Source organism: Nanorana parkeri, unplaced genomic scaffold (genome assembly GCF_000935625.1).
Source record: "Nanorana parkeri isolate BGI_ZX_2015 unplaced genomic scaffold, ASM93562v1 scaffold536, whole genome shotgun sequence".
Lineage (NCBI taxonomy): Eukaryota > Metazoa > Chordata > Amphibia > Anura > Dicroglossidae > Nanorana > Nanorana parkeri.
This window is the reverse complement of record NW_017306804.1, coordinates 348,172-362,928: the sequence shown is the minus strand read 5'-3', so window position 1 is coordinate 362,928 and position 14,757 is coordinate 348,172.

The window sequence follows — 14,757 nt, the reverse complement described above, 5'->3', positions numbered from 1 at the left end:
ATTAAGTGAGCTTACAGACCCTTTTATTTTATATTAAAACTGATCAATGGATGAAAGATAAAAATGTTATGTACATTTCCTGCACTACCCTGCTGCCCCTATTCACCAATCACTACTAGGCTTTCTGAGAAATACCAGGTACTTCCAGGTATGTGAGAACACATGAGGCTCCCGTGCTTCCCAACAATACAGGGTTCTGTATATGAGCAGCCATTTACAAGTCCTGAGAACTGTTTTGTGGGGACAGTCATTGTGCAGTTCTGTGTAAGTTTTGACTTGCTCAGCAAGCGGAAATTTCCCCCAGGAATCATGGGTGCTGAATTGGGGTGGTAGAGCAATTGAGGGAAGATACGTACAGCATGCTTAAAGTCCCTCCAGTAAAGTGAACCTGTCATTTTGTCCATTTTCGGACAAATTACTCGGTTCACTTTAAGTATTTATTTCTTCCAATAAAATATCTGATTTCCCTTTATAAAGCAGAACATATAACTATTTTCTGTTTTTACTTGTGCAAGGTCATTTACCGATGTTTAACATTTTTCCTTTTTTTTAACCATGTATCCCTTAACAGCATCTTTTCGTATGTGTGGCGATACAAGACATCTTGCTCAAATCAGCTATTCCATGGGTGATAAGATCAGAGGAAAGAACAAGAGACTGCCAGAAGCTCTACAGGTTCTCCTTCAAACCACAACTACGAGGAGTGTCTTTCTTATCTGAACATCTTTAGCTGCTCAAGTGCAGAAATATCCTCAGGCATAAAACTAGAAAAATAAAATACAGCAGACCTGAGTTTTACAGATTAGATATTTCTAGTTAAATACCCATTGTGCAATAACTTTATCAAACATACTGTAGTGTGTCTAGTAATCATCAGCATGGCTTAACATTAACAAGAGTAATATGACCCTGACATTAGTATATGCCAACATCCTCAGATCCTTCTGAACATACAGTTCTAGATACAAAAGCTATTTTCTTCAGCAGGATACTGATTTCGTTTCTTTTTTAAATAAATGTTGGTTTTATGGAATATATTTATATACAAGCTAGTAGCATATCACATCTCCGGTAATTAATACTTGGTTTCCTATACCAAAGTAGAATTTTTCAGGTGATTGTCCTAAATACAGTAAGAACTGTATGTAGGGAATCAACACATCATATATAATTATGGGTGATTTAAATACATATAAAATATTCTATAAAACATATTCTTATCTTTGGTGTGTATTATTTTTCAGAGCGTTCTCCAATGGAATGTGTGCATGTCAGTGAAGGCAATATACAGGAATACTACAAAGGAGAGACTCTTTGTTTTAAAAGAATAATGTACCTGAGAATGGAACAATCCAAATAGACAGATGAGACCAATTTTAGTTCACTACATGTTGGTTACTGTGCTTTGTTATTAAAGGCTTTTAGGTCCACCACCAGTGACATCAGCACCCTAGCAGCAGCTAGCTTGAATTTGTCTCTCCCAAGAGTTGTCCATTTTTAGATTTCAGGCATGAATCTTACAGTCCTTGTAACATAATCTTTTTTTTTTTTTATTCCTTATTTATAAATCGAAATTTTACAACATAAACATAGCATATGCAAGATAGGTAAATGAGGACGTATAGGTATAAAACGTAAAAGATACATCTAGATCCAGTTGTCACAGTCAATTAACTAGCAAATGACCAGGCTGTAACAGTGTAACATAGTAGGCAGAATCAGGGTATTTTGAATGAGTCCAGCGTAAATGATATAGGTCCTAAGATATACGTGAAAAAAAAGGAAAAACAAAAAGGGATAACTCAATACATTGTTGGGCCATCCGAAATATGATAAGTAATAGTTTTGATAATCAGTGGTAGGTAAACCATTGGATCCACCCACTCACCCTTGGAGTCGGGGGGAAAGAAACATAATAATAACCCAAAAAAAAGTAACATAATTTTTAATGGATAATTTTGCTCCTAGTAAACAGTGTTCTAAATGCTGAGTAATCTACAATTTAGTGAAGAACTGACAGGTTTTATTTAAATAATAATAAAAGTTTTCTAAAAGTTAAAGTTAAACTATAATGGGTCTCCACACCTGCCCCAAAGAGCTAAATGACCAATAGTTGCTGTATAAATACCACAAGTGAAGACCAATGCAGAAAATAATATACAGCATTCAAATATATATACCATAAAATAATAGAAATACCAAAAACTCTAAAAATTGGTGTAAAATCAGTGTAAAGTCATATGTGAACCATATATACTGTGTGCAAAACATTCACGTATCATTGTGCAGAAATGCATATATTGTGCAAATGAATAGTGTCCTTTAATCAGAATAAATGAAATGTCAAAACAAAAGATCAAAAGAATAAAATCAAAGCACAACCTCCAAGGTGCAATTTTAGGTTCAATCAGATCACTTCCAGAAGTGTCCTACTTCAAGGAATCGTGTCTGCTTCTTCGCCACAAACAATTTCAGTAGAAACAAAGTCACCAATTAGCCTTGACCACTTTATTAAATAGGTTGATCAAAAAGCACTGATATTAGATATAATGATCTAGTCTTCCTCCTCAGACTCTCCAACACACTCCATTAGCAGACACACGAGGCAGAGAAAGAAGATTCATACAGACACAGTGCTTTGTCCTGCGCTAAGGCAAGAAAGCTCAAATTTAAAGAGAGGACCACACCACTAGCTCCAACTTCCATATGTGTGTACACCAGCCCCCAATGTGCATGATGACGACCCAGTGCTTTAGCTCTGCCCAGCGTGTTTCAACACAATTGACTTCATTGGCAGCGGCCAAAGCAATGAATCTCAGGATCCTTCAGGTAGCTTAATTAACCACTTCATTACTTAGCTGTGTATTTTTTTAAACAAACCAAAATTATCCTTGCTCTTACGATCAATGCATTAAAATGTCTATTCTCCACCGCATCTCCTCAGACTATTCTCCACTATGTTGGCGCTGTATTTCTCACACGGGCTCACTTTACCATATCTGGTGGACTTGTCCTTTAGTATCTCCTTTCTGGGAAAAAGTGTTTGCTACGTACCGCCAGGTCACAGGATCCTCCCTCTTCTCCAAAGATAGCTCTTCTCTCAATCTTTCCTGGCTCCATATCCCACTTCAAGAAGAATCTCCTTCGCTTTCTTGTGTCAGCTGCACGCTCTCTCATACCAAGACACTGGAACTCCACGCGAGTCCCCACAATGAGTGAATGGATTGGCGAAGTATGCCACATTATGCACATGGAACAGCTGACCGCCTACTTACGGGATAGACAATCCTTTTTCTCCGAAACATGGGACCCTTGGATCCTTTACATGGACTCTGATCACTTTAGATCTCTTTGAATCCCTGCCATTGCCTCTTATACTTAGACTTATAGACCATGAATTATGCCCCTCGACTTACTTTCAGTACCGAGGAAATTGATACAACGAACTAGCAGTAGATGCTTGGATCTCCCTTTACGATCATTATCCCATACACCGCCCTACCCCTCCTTCCCTTTTATACTCTCCTCACCTCTCTCAAGCGTGACATGTCAGATCTACATGAAGCCATTCAAGGCTTCCACCGCAGAGCTGATGCAATCGATGACTCGATTGCCACTCACCGCTCAGCAGTAGAAGAACTCCAGTCCCTTACAGCTCATCATCATCAGCAACTCCAAAATATATATTTTCATGTTGATGACCTGGAAGACAGGAGCCAGCGAAACAACATCAGAATTTGCGGCATCCCTGAAGCGATGGCCTCCTCAGATTTGGAACATTCAGTGAGAGGTATTCTTAATACTTTTCTTGATCGCACAGTGACTGACACCCTGGAAATCGACCGAGTACACCGGGTCCCAGGCTACCGCAATCCTTCCATGACTCAGCCTCGAGACGTCCTCTGCAGGATCCATTTTTTCAAACAAAAATAGGCAATCATGGAAAAGGCAAGAACCAAGAGATCCCTGGACTTTGATGGTGCAGAGATTAACTTATATCCTGACCTCTCTCAACGTACCTTGACCAGAAGAAGAGCTCTTCGCCGATGGGGGTATCTCTTTCATCTACTGGTCAAGAAAAACGGAAAACCTGTCATATTTCGCTGCCCATCTGACCTTGGCAGCTTAGTCAAATCCCTTGGGATACCTATGGTGGAACTAGAACCATGGCCGGATCCTCCAGCTCCTGACTTCACAGTCCTTCCTGGTCGTGAGCAATGGACCGAAGTCCTTCCTCAAAGAAGACACCGCAGGGACTCTCCTTTGCCGCAACAACCACAGTGATAAGTACACTATCACCCAGTCACCTCTTGGGACCCTGTGCCTTTACTTTGACTCTCAATGCATATGGAGCGAATATGCTTCCAGTTTTCCCCCCTTGTTTTTGTCACCGGGCTATTGAGAGATCTGCTTCAGACTGTCCTCTAATATGCGAACTCAGACTACCACTGATCGCCAGTACTTAACCATGTTTTTTCCCATTGGCACAATTACAAGGCGGATGGACTCCCTCCCTACAATTTTTTCTTATCTATCTATCTATTTTCTCCCACCATTTACTTATGTGGCAACCTAAGGCATCTATTGATTCTCAAATCTGGTCCGATCATTACGCAACATCTATATCTCTGACTGTCCCTGACGCACCTAACTACTCCTCCATATGGCGTTTTAATGAGCTTCTCCTACAAGACTCAATTACCACAGATACAATACACTCTACTATCTCTGACTTCCTTTATACCCACGCACAGGATCCTACTCCCTGCCCAGTGAAATGGGAGGCTCTTAAATGCCTTATTAGGAGGTGTTTTAATCTCTCATGGCTCTCGCATAAAGAAAGCTAAAGTGGCCACTTTGTCTGCTTTGACAAGTGAGATCCAACACCTTGAGCGTCTTCATAAATCAGGTAATGATTCTACCATTTTTTATGTACTGACTCAAAAACGCACACAACTCAGGTCGCTTCTTGATCATTCTGCGATGAAACACAGGGATTCTCTCAAACGTTCCTTTTATGAACATGGAGACAAATGCGGGAGGATGTTAGCACGTTCAATCCGTACCAAACGCAACCGCACGTATATACCCAAGATCATGGCTGCTCCCTCCAGACTGTCACACCTACCTGATCAGATTACAAAAGCTTTCCACGCTTATTACACAGATCTTTACAACCTTAAATCCCAATCCTCCCATTCTTCCCCCCCTGCAGACCACTCGAACATCCTCCAATACCTTGGCTCTACTCTTTTACCCTCTCTACCCTCTCTAAGATGCCATGACTCATCTTAGTCAGCCCTTCACACAAGAGGAAATATTGAATACCATCCTAGATCTTCCCATAGGAAAGAGACCTGGCCTTGATGGATATACAGGGGCCTTCTATAAACACTTTACAGACCAATTGTCCCCTATCCTAGAACAGACCTTTAATTCCATCTCCAACTTATGCAAGTTCACTCCCCAAGCTCAGGAAGCCCACATCACGGTTCTGCCCAAGGACAACAAAAGATCCCACCCTTTGCTCCAGCTATCGGCCCATATCATTGATAAATGTCGATCTTAAGCTTTTCGCGAAACTTCTTGCGAACAGATTAGGCTCATACATCCCCAAACTGATTAATCGTGAACAAGTGGGCTTTGTTCCCCACCACAAAGCAAGAGATAACACCCTCAAAACATTGACACTAATCCACTATGCCAAGTCCCATAATATTCCACTTTGTCTCCTCTCAGTTGACGCAGAGAAAACGTTCGATCGCCTTAACTGGGATTTTCTGTTTCTCGCCCTCGAGTGGCTGGGTCTCCCACCCATATTTATCACTCAGATCAAAGCGCTATATCATAGTCCCTCCGCTCGGGTGCGAGTGAACAGCCTACTGTCCGATCCCATCTTTATTAATAATGGTACTAGACAGGGATGTCCCCTTTCCCCCTACCTCTATGTGCTTGCGATGGAACATCTCGCTATGGCCATCAGACAAAATCCATCAATCCAAGGTATTTCAATAGGCCAATATCACCACAAAATGAGTCTCTATGCAGATGACCTCCTGTTATATATCACCAATCCCAGAATAGCATTCCCGTCCATCTTCAAAGAGTTCCATAGATTTAGCTTGGTAAGTAACTTTAAAGTAAATATCCACAAAACAGAAGCTCTTGACATCTCCCTACCTCCCCAGGATTCCCCTCATCTACAGTCCCAATTCCCCTTCCCCTGGCAACATCACCACATCAAATACCTTGGAGTCTTCATCCCTGCCAAATTGGAAGATCTATTCCGTCTCAACTACCTACCCTTATTACATACTATCAGACAGAAATTCTTATATTGGTCCTCTCTAAAACACACTTGGCTCGGCCGCATATCTCTTATTAAAATGGATATCCTCCCACAATTCCTGTACCTCTTCCAGACTGTCCCCATACATATACCAGCCCCCTTCTTTAAACAGTTTAAATGGTCCCTCATTAGATATATCTGGGCCCATAGACCTGCCAGACTACGATACTCCATACTGACCCGAGCTAAAGAAAATGGTGGAGTGGGGCTCCCAGATTTGAAAATATATTATAGAGCGGCCCTCCTCACTCATATAGTAGATAGGATGTTTCATGCTGAGAATAAACTTTGGGTGATGTTTGAAAATCATACTTCCCCTATACTCCCATTTTCTTTAACATGGATCACACCCTCACACCGCCCTCGTCTGACGCTGTTGCCATACTTTATCCCTCCCTTGCTGCGTGTCTGGGACTCTCTCATCAAAGAATGTAAACCATCTGCCTATCTAGGTCCCCTGACCCCAATTATGGGTAATCCTCTCTTCCCTCCAGGTGAGATCTTATCCTCACTACTATCTAATACAAACCATCCCCTATCATACGAGCTGTCTCCACACGGGGTCTCAAACACCTTACCGATTTGCTACCGGAAGGAACAAACGTTTCAGGACAATGGCTTCAATACTTTCAAATTCGAACATTTTATCTTTCATTGTTATCCAAAACTGACCTCCTTAGGCCCCTTACGCCTTTCAAGACTATATGTCTCTCCCCCTCTCCCCCCGCACACGTGATCTCCCTCCTCTATCGACTGCTGCTGTCAGTGCAATCCTCAGTTAGACCATACTTTATCACGGCGTGGGAATGCGACCTTAACCAAGATATTTTTACGCACAAGATTTCTGTTGCCAGTTCAGCTCAGGAGACGAGTTTCAAACTTTTGTCCAGATGGTATCGTAGTCCTGCTATTCTCCACCCCATCTCCTCAGACTATTCTCCACTATGTTGGCGCTGTATTTCTCACGCGGGCTCACTTTACCATATCTGGTGGACTTGTCCTTTAGTATCTCCTTTCTGGGAAAAAGTGTTTGCTACGTACCGCCACTTCACAGGATCCTCCCTAGCCTCTTCTCCAAAGATAGCTCTTCTCTCAATCTTTCCTGGCTCCATATCCCACTTCAAGAAGAATCTCCTTCGCTTTTTTGTGTCAGCTGCACGCTCTCTCATACCAAGACACTGGAACTCCACACGAGTCCCCACAATGAGTGAATGGATTGGCGAAGTATGCCACATTACGCACATGGAACAGCTGACCGCCTACTTACGAGATAGACAATCCTTATTCTCCAAAACATGGGACCCTTGAATCCTTTACATGGACTCTGATCACTTTAGATCTCTTTGAATCCCTGCCATTGCCTCTTATACTTATAGACCATGAATTATGCCCCTCGACATTCAGTACCGAGGAAATTGATACAACGAACTAGCAGTAGATCCTTGGATCTCCCTTTATGATCATTATCCCCTACACTGCCCTACCCCCTCCTTCCCTTTTATACTCTCCTCACCTCTCCCCCAATACCCCCTCCTCACCCCCAATTTCCTTGCCACGTCTGACCCTTCAGGATCAAGAATTTTGACTACTCAGGACTGTGTCTGCATTCAGTTGAACATAAACCAATGTTGTTACCTACGTGGAATTTATATACCACTTTGCAAATTCTCCAAGAATGACAAATGTTTGTTTTGTTACCTATATTTTTGTAAAACCTAATAAAATCTTATTACTTAAAAAAAAAATGTCTATACATTAGCAATCTTTATATCAACCATCTTATTAGGTAATTTACACGTAGTACCATCACATATACATATATGCATTAGCGATTTACATATCAACAGTCTTTTTAGATAAATGACACTGCACAGTATCATATATAATGTACAGTATATATATCATGCAATATTAGTATGGGCCGTGTATACATGTGTAGTACCCCCCTGACTCTCTAGGGCATATAGGAAACCTGAGAGGCAGGGTGGGTTAGCATTTCACCTCAGGGTCTGGTCCTCAACATTAGTGAAGCAATGCAAACAGTTGGACACCAGTCACTTTTAGATACAAACCAGGAGTTTATTGACTCTCACTCAAAACTCCTGGGAGGTAGGGTTGGGAGAGAGGGTTAGGGCACAGGACACCCATGGACTTGGCAGACCTCAGAAAAGAGAGACAAAAAGTACTTATGACCCGGAATTATGTGAAATTTAGCTGTAAGATAGTGAATTGCTCAGCTACAGACTCCTTTCTTCAGTCAAGTACCAAGCTTCTGCCAAGCTTTTCAGGCTTACTATTCAGGCTGAAGTACCTCCATGGTATCTCAAACCCAGGCCCCTGTCCAAACACATGGTCAGCCTTCTTAGGCAGCAGGTCTTGAAGGTTCAGACATACAAATGCATCCCTTCCCCAGGCAGGAGGCCCATGGGGGAGGGAAAGAATGACTTCCTAAGGTCACTCCTGAAAATGTATACTTTCTCCCAGCCTGCACCTCTGGTAATAAACCTCCTAGTGGTTGGTCAGGGAGATGTAAATATTTATAACTCTAATTAATTCAGCCTCCCACATTATTGCCAGAGACACTCTCCAGTAGTAGGCAGGAGCAGGAGCTTAGGAGAGACTCAAGAAATCTGAACTATTAGTCAAACTAAGATTGACTACAGCCTGATAACTTCTAGGTTGAAATAGACACTCCTAACAAAAGGAATTGCTATACTGCATACCATCTTACAGGTATTAACCCCGTACTGTTTCTAGAATACAATATGTTTCACTATAGTGGTCCTTCAATTCATTTTCTGCCATCAACGTATGTCATACGTCGGCAGCAGAAGGCCCTTGGAAACAGGCTCCTGGCTGCTAGTCTATTTACTCTATTTACTCCTTAAAGAGCACTTTTCATCAATGAAGTGCTATCATGTAGAGGGCTTGTGAATCCCCATGTGATAGCAATAAAGTTTAGTAAAAAAAAGTTTAAAAAATAAAGCTAAGTAAATAAATGTAAAAACAGCCCCCAAAAAATGTTAAAGCCCCCTATCCCTGTGTGCAAACATGCGTCTGGTTTGACTAGATACAATAAGGACGAGCACAACACACATGTTAGGTATCACCATGTACAGCAGAGTGAGAACAATAATTCTAGGGCCAATATTCATGGTTAGCTCTAAATTGCTAACCTGTACAGACTGTTTAAAGCATTGCCTATGTACAATTTGGGGTACCGTAGTTTTTGCCGTTTCACAGGTGCACGCAATTTTTAGGATTGCCGTGTTGGGTATCTATTTACTCAACAACCTCCTATTTTATATTATAGTTGGATATCATATTGTGTTTTTGTACAGTAAAATTAACAAGTATATTTTTTACTGAAGTTTTGGGTTTGATAAAGAGTTGCGCTAATATCCTGCAACATAAAAATTGGCAACTGCCACCATTTTATTCTACAGGATCAAATATGTATATGTATTCTACATAAAATTCTGGGGTGGTTAAGTAATTCTCAGGCATAAAATGTGGATTATAACATGTCTGCAAAAAAGAAGCAAAAACAGCTCTGACAGCAAAAGGGTTAATGTAACTTTCCTGTAACAGACGCACATCAAGGTTGGAACCCATCTTGGGGCAGAATACAGTATGATCTGTACTTGAAAAAATGAATAAAGCCTTTTCTTGCTTATAGCCGGAATCTACTGGAAAAAAACAGACAATGCTCTTTTTCTTGTATTCTTTAAATGAAAAAATAGAGCAATCCGAAATCCCATAATGTGGAACCTGACTGTCTATAAGCATCACTGGCAATCTAATAAAAAATGAAAAACAAGATAAACGAAGACAAAACATTAGTACTTCACTAACATGTTAATGGAAACTGCATAATGAACACTATTATCATTGGTTAATAAGACAGAGAAGAGACAATTTTAGACTATACACACACCAGTTTATTTATAAGAACAAGAGCAATAGGAAAAGTAGTATTGCAGTGTTTCGCAACCTCTTTCACATGTCAGCTTTAACATGTCAGCAGATAGGCTCTGCTCTTGTAATGTGCAACACATCCACTTTGCTTTGTGGAAACTTTTTTTGTTTGGAATTTGTTCCACCAAATATGGAATTCCCTTGAGGAAAGAAGCATTTTGGATTAAACGATACCTTGCTCTGTTCTGGTCTCAACAGGGAGCTAATCTCTCTGTCTACTGTGATATTTTTAGTGCTGTAATATTTCTCATACTGATATTGTTCTTTTTTTGTAGTTGCACATTTTTTTGGTTATATTTTCAGTCTTTCTTTTTAGGTGGAAATGCGGAATACATCAATGGTGTACCTTTTTATTATGAAGAAAGCTACTTGGCATCTCAGGGAGGCGGAGATTTATGTTTTAGATTTTTTACCTCCTGGACCCCATACTTAACGTCGGAACTATCTCTACGTCAGTTAAAAGAGGTGATGGTTATATTCAAACATACGGAATGGTATTACAAGGCGAAACTGACGGGCACCTTAGGCACTCTAGATGTCCTTTGATGCACTACTACCCGGTAGATGCTAGTATGGCCCCGGCAATACCCTTCTAGTCCTCTAATGCTCAATATCGGTGGTGCAATGCGGTTTCGGGGATGATTGTGATGCTTTTCGGAGTGTTAGTCATTTTATTTAATGTCTGTTACTTTTGTTGTCTCATACAACTCTGCTCTTGTAACTATTGCACCAAAGCTTGACTTGTTTTGTATTATTGGAAAACTTTCAATAAAAATGACATGCTTAAAAGTTTTCACATTTAAGTTATTTATTATAATATTGTATTTGGTACTCTATGTGTTAAATTAAAGCTTTACATTCTCTTGTGATTATTGACATGTAATTTTGTGATCCAAAATAACCATGACAACTAGTGTAGAATTAATGGGAAGATATTAATACAGTATAATTAGATGTGTCTTTTAATTAGATATACCAAACAAACCAATATATAGTAAATTGACAGAGAGTGGATTTGAATGTTTATGTTTACAAGTCATTGCAGCTCATTTTACTAAGCTATTGAAATGAAAAACTATGGACCATTTATATTCAACATTTTGCATATTTTTTTTCTTAAATAGAACAATTCTGGTAGTTCAACATTTATACAGCTGTTCCTAACAGTCATCTACTCATTTTTCTCTGGAATTTAACTCGAAAATAACCCAGTAAAATCTATTTTGTTTTCTTTATTTTCTGAGAATTTACAACATTTACAACAACAAAAGAACGAGGTAGAGATACTTTTCCAAAGGGGGTGGAGTTTCTTTTTTCATTTATAGCTCTCTATTTTTACACCATTTTTATGGTTCAGCATCACAGCTGGGGATGAGCACGGGTTTTGTACGAACTTGAGTTCATCCGAACCCAAAAGGAAGTGGTGGCCCAATCAGCTGCAACTGGGGTATGCCCCAGATGTTATCAGCATCCCACTGAAGCTTATTGGGCCAACACCGGCAGCTTCTTTCCGGACTTCCTCCTGGGTTCAGGCAAACGCAGGTACGGACTGAACCAGAGCTTATGTCTGGTCACAATTTACCAATGTTAAATGTCCATAAATTGGAGGAAAACCATAGTAAATACACAGTTTAAATACATATATTGAAATTGATTTACCTGCCAAAGCAGTGCCCTTCCCTTCTCCTTTTTATTAAGGAGTTAATAAAAATAATTAGCGTTAACTTATTTTAACTACAAATTTGAGAATTCTTAAAACTAATAAGGGTTAACTACAATATTTTCAGTGCCCTTTATAAAGCACTGCAATCATGTTTCTGGTACAAAGCATTTTTGCTAATTGGAGCTACAAACACGAATAAATGCAAATTTAAAAGGTTCACACACTAAAACTAAAAAACTCAGCAAAAAAGCTAAGGGAATATGGGTTATATACAAAACTAACTAGGGTTCACCAATGGTCAATAAGGGACTAAAAGTTGATTTAAAAAATAGAGGTAATTTTTGCCTCTTCTGCTGTCTGTGGTGTTGAAGGAGATGGTTGCAGGTGCGGTGGTGAGTGGTGCTGGGGAACTGTCAGCAGTTACTTCAGTTGCAGTCTTCCTGGCCAGCAACATAGGTGGGGAGGGGGGTTGGCGGTGTGAGCTGCCAAGCCAAAGATTACAGTGCCTGTGTTAACTGCAGAAGCTGGGGGGTAGGAGGTGGTATAAGCTGATGGGGCCAGAAATTAGGAGGCCATGTCTCATTACAACACATATTCACCTACTTCAGGGACCACTCTGGATGTGCTTCCTGCTGGGTATGGCTATTGTGGATGTTGCTGCACATGCATATTAGTGGCACAATGTTATTACCTATTTGCCGTTACTGTGCATGTGCCAGTTATGGCACCATTTTGGGTTACCCCATAGACTCTACACTTCCTCCAGAGAGGACCCAGCATAGTGACAGTGTTTGCTGATCTCCTCTAATCTGCAGCAACTTCATATATACTGGCTATCAAAAGCCAAATAAGTATTAGTAGTGATGGGAGACTTCCTGTGGCACAAGCTGATTGCTGGTGTTTGCAGGGATCACTGGAGGTAGAAGAACATCGGCAGCACTGTCACAAAATGCTCGGTCCAAGTCCTGCTTCTTACACATGTGCAGTAGAACCTCATAGACAGGCCAGTGTCCCAACTCTATAATTTTTGGGGTTCTATAATTCTATTGCACACGTGCAAAAAGTGGGATGTAAATGATGTGTCAGTCATAGGTAAACATTGTGGTAGAAAACCAGTGGACTCAGTGTCAGAACTTTCTGAGTATACATTGGAGGAGGGGGAGGGTGGGTTAGATCAGCGCAATGGAATGCGGGGGGGGGGGCATACTCCACCACTGCTCCCCTATCTCTCCTTCTCCTTGTCACCTTTTCAGGGACATGCAAAGTAGAGGAAAGGCCTTCAATTTCAGGGTTTTCTGCCTATTTCTTCCTCCCTCTGGTGACATCGCCTCTTCCCCAGTGCAGCTTGTAAAGACCAAACAATTCTCTGGTCTTTGGGGGTGCTGTGTTGTTGATTGGGGAAGGACGAAGAGGTAGGCACTTCAAGGCTGAGAGAAAGAGGAAGCTAAAAACTAATGGCATTAAAAATCCCACCCACCACCTCCATTACTATGAAACCCTACCTACACAGCAGCAATCCTATAGATGTCTAACATCCAGATATATTGTTTATTTCTTTTACTTTCAAAGTAAACATTTATTTGAAACACAACAGCACTATGTATCACTATCACTCCAAAGCTGTTTAACCTTTTCATATTATTACTCTCAACATGCAATCTCTATATCAGGTTGAAACTAATGGTGAAACTAAAACATCTTGTTATTTCCTGCATTCTTCTTACAATATGTATAAAATAAAGTCTGGCCTTTTCCACAAAGCACCTCATATAGGAAGTTTTTTAGTAAATGTAAAGTTTTACAGCCCAACCAGTAAATACAACCATTGTCCAGTTTTAATTTCTATTTTAGGAGTCCTGGACACTTGTAATGTCCCCTAATGGCCCATTCACATGTGCGTGGCTTTCTGCCGTTTAAATCACTACTCTGCTGCACATAAACCACAGGACAGTAGAGATAGCTGAGTTATACTGGTACTTGCAATCATTGTGCTGCAGGGTAGTGTATTTTGTAAAAGCTGTAAATTATACAGTTTGACCGCGCCAGCATATACTAAAGCGTTGAAAGGAATGATAACACAAGTGCAGATATCATTCCTAGGTGATTTTATTGCATCCAAACTACAGATATGCCAAAATATTTTGTATATATGGAAAAGGAAAATGAAGAGCAAAATGCAACCAAATAAATGTAAAATTTGCAATAATGTGTGTTAGTATTTTACAAAATGGTACAACAAGTACATTTGAAAACCGAACAAAAAATACATAGGGTACCAATTGCAGAGGAGTTTTTAATAAACCTGTGCCACAACAACAAATATAACAGTAGAACAAAAAAACAGCAAGTAAAATCAACAAGTGAACTGTTAAAGATGTTAATAAGTGTCTCTAATGTTTAAAGAGACACTGTCATCTTGCCCATTCAAAGCAAAATCAGAGCATCTGCTTTTAATCCCTCCCAGCTCTCCCAGCACGATATCCTCACCTTTTCACACTTCTTTGCTGCCTCCCTGCTGCAGGAAGAAACACTAGGTAAATTCCAGTGTCGGATGGGGTCAGAGCTTAATTGGGTGGCAATTGCTGCTCAGGTCCAGGCACTATCATTTGTAAGAGGTCACATGCTCCTCTATACCCACTCTGTTAGTGCAACAAGCTGAGATAAAGCAGGGAAGCCAAGTGGGAAAGTAAGGGCAAGTTGACGGTGTCGCTTGAAGAGACCTCAGAAATGTAGCAAAGTCAGATGCCCCACTTAATTTACCTTTGAC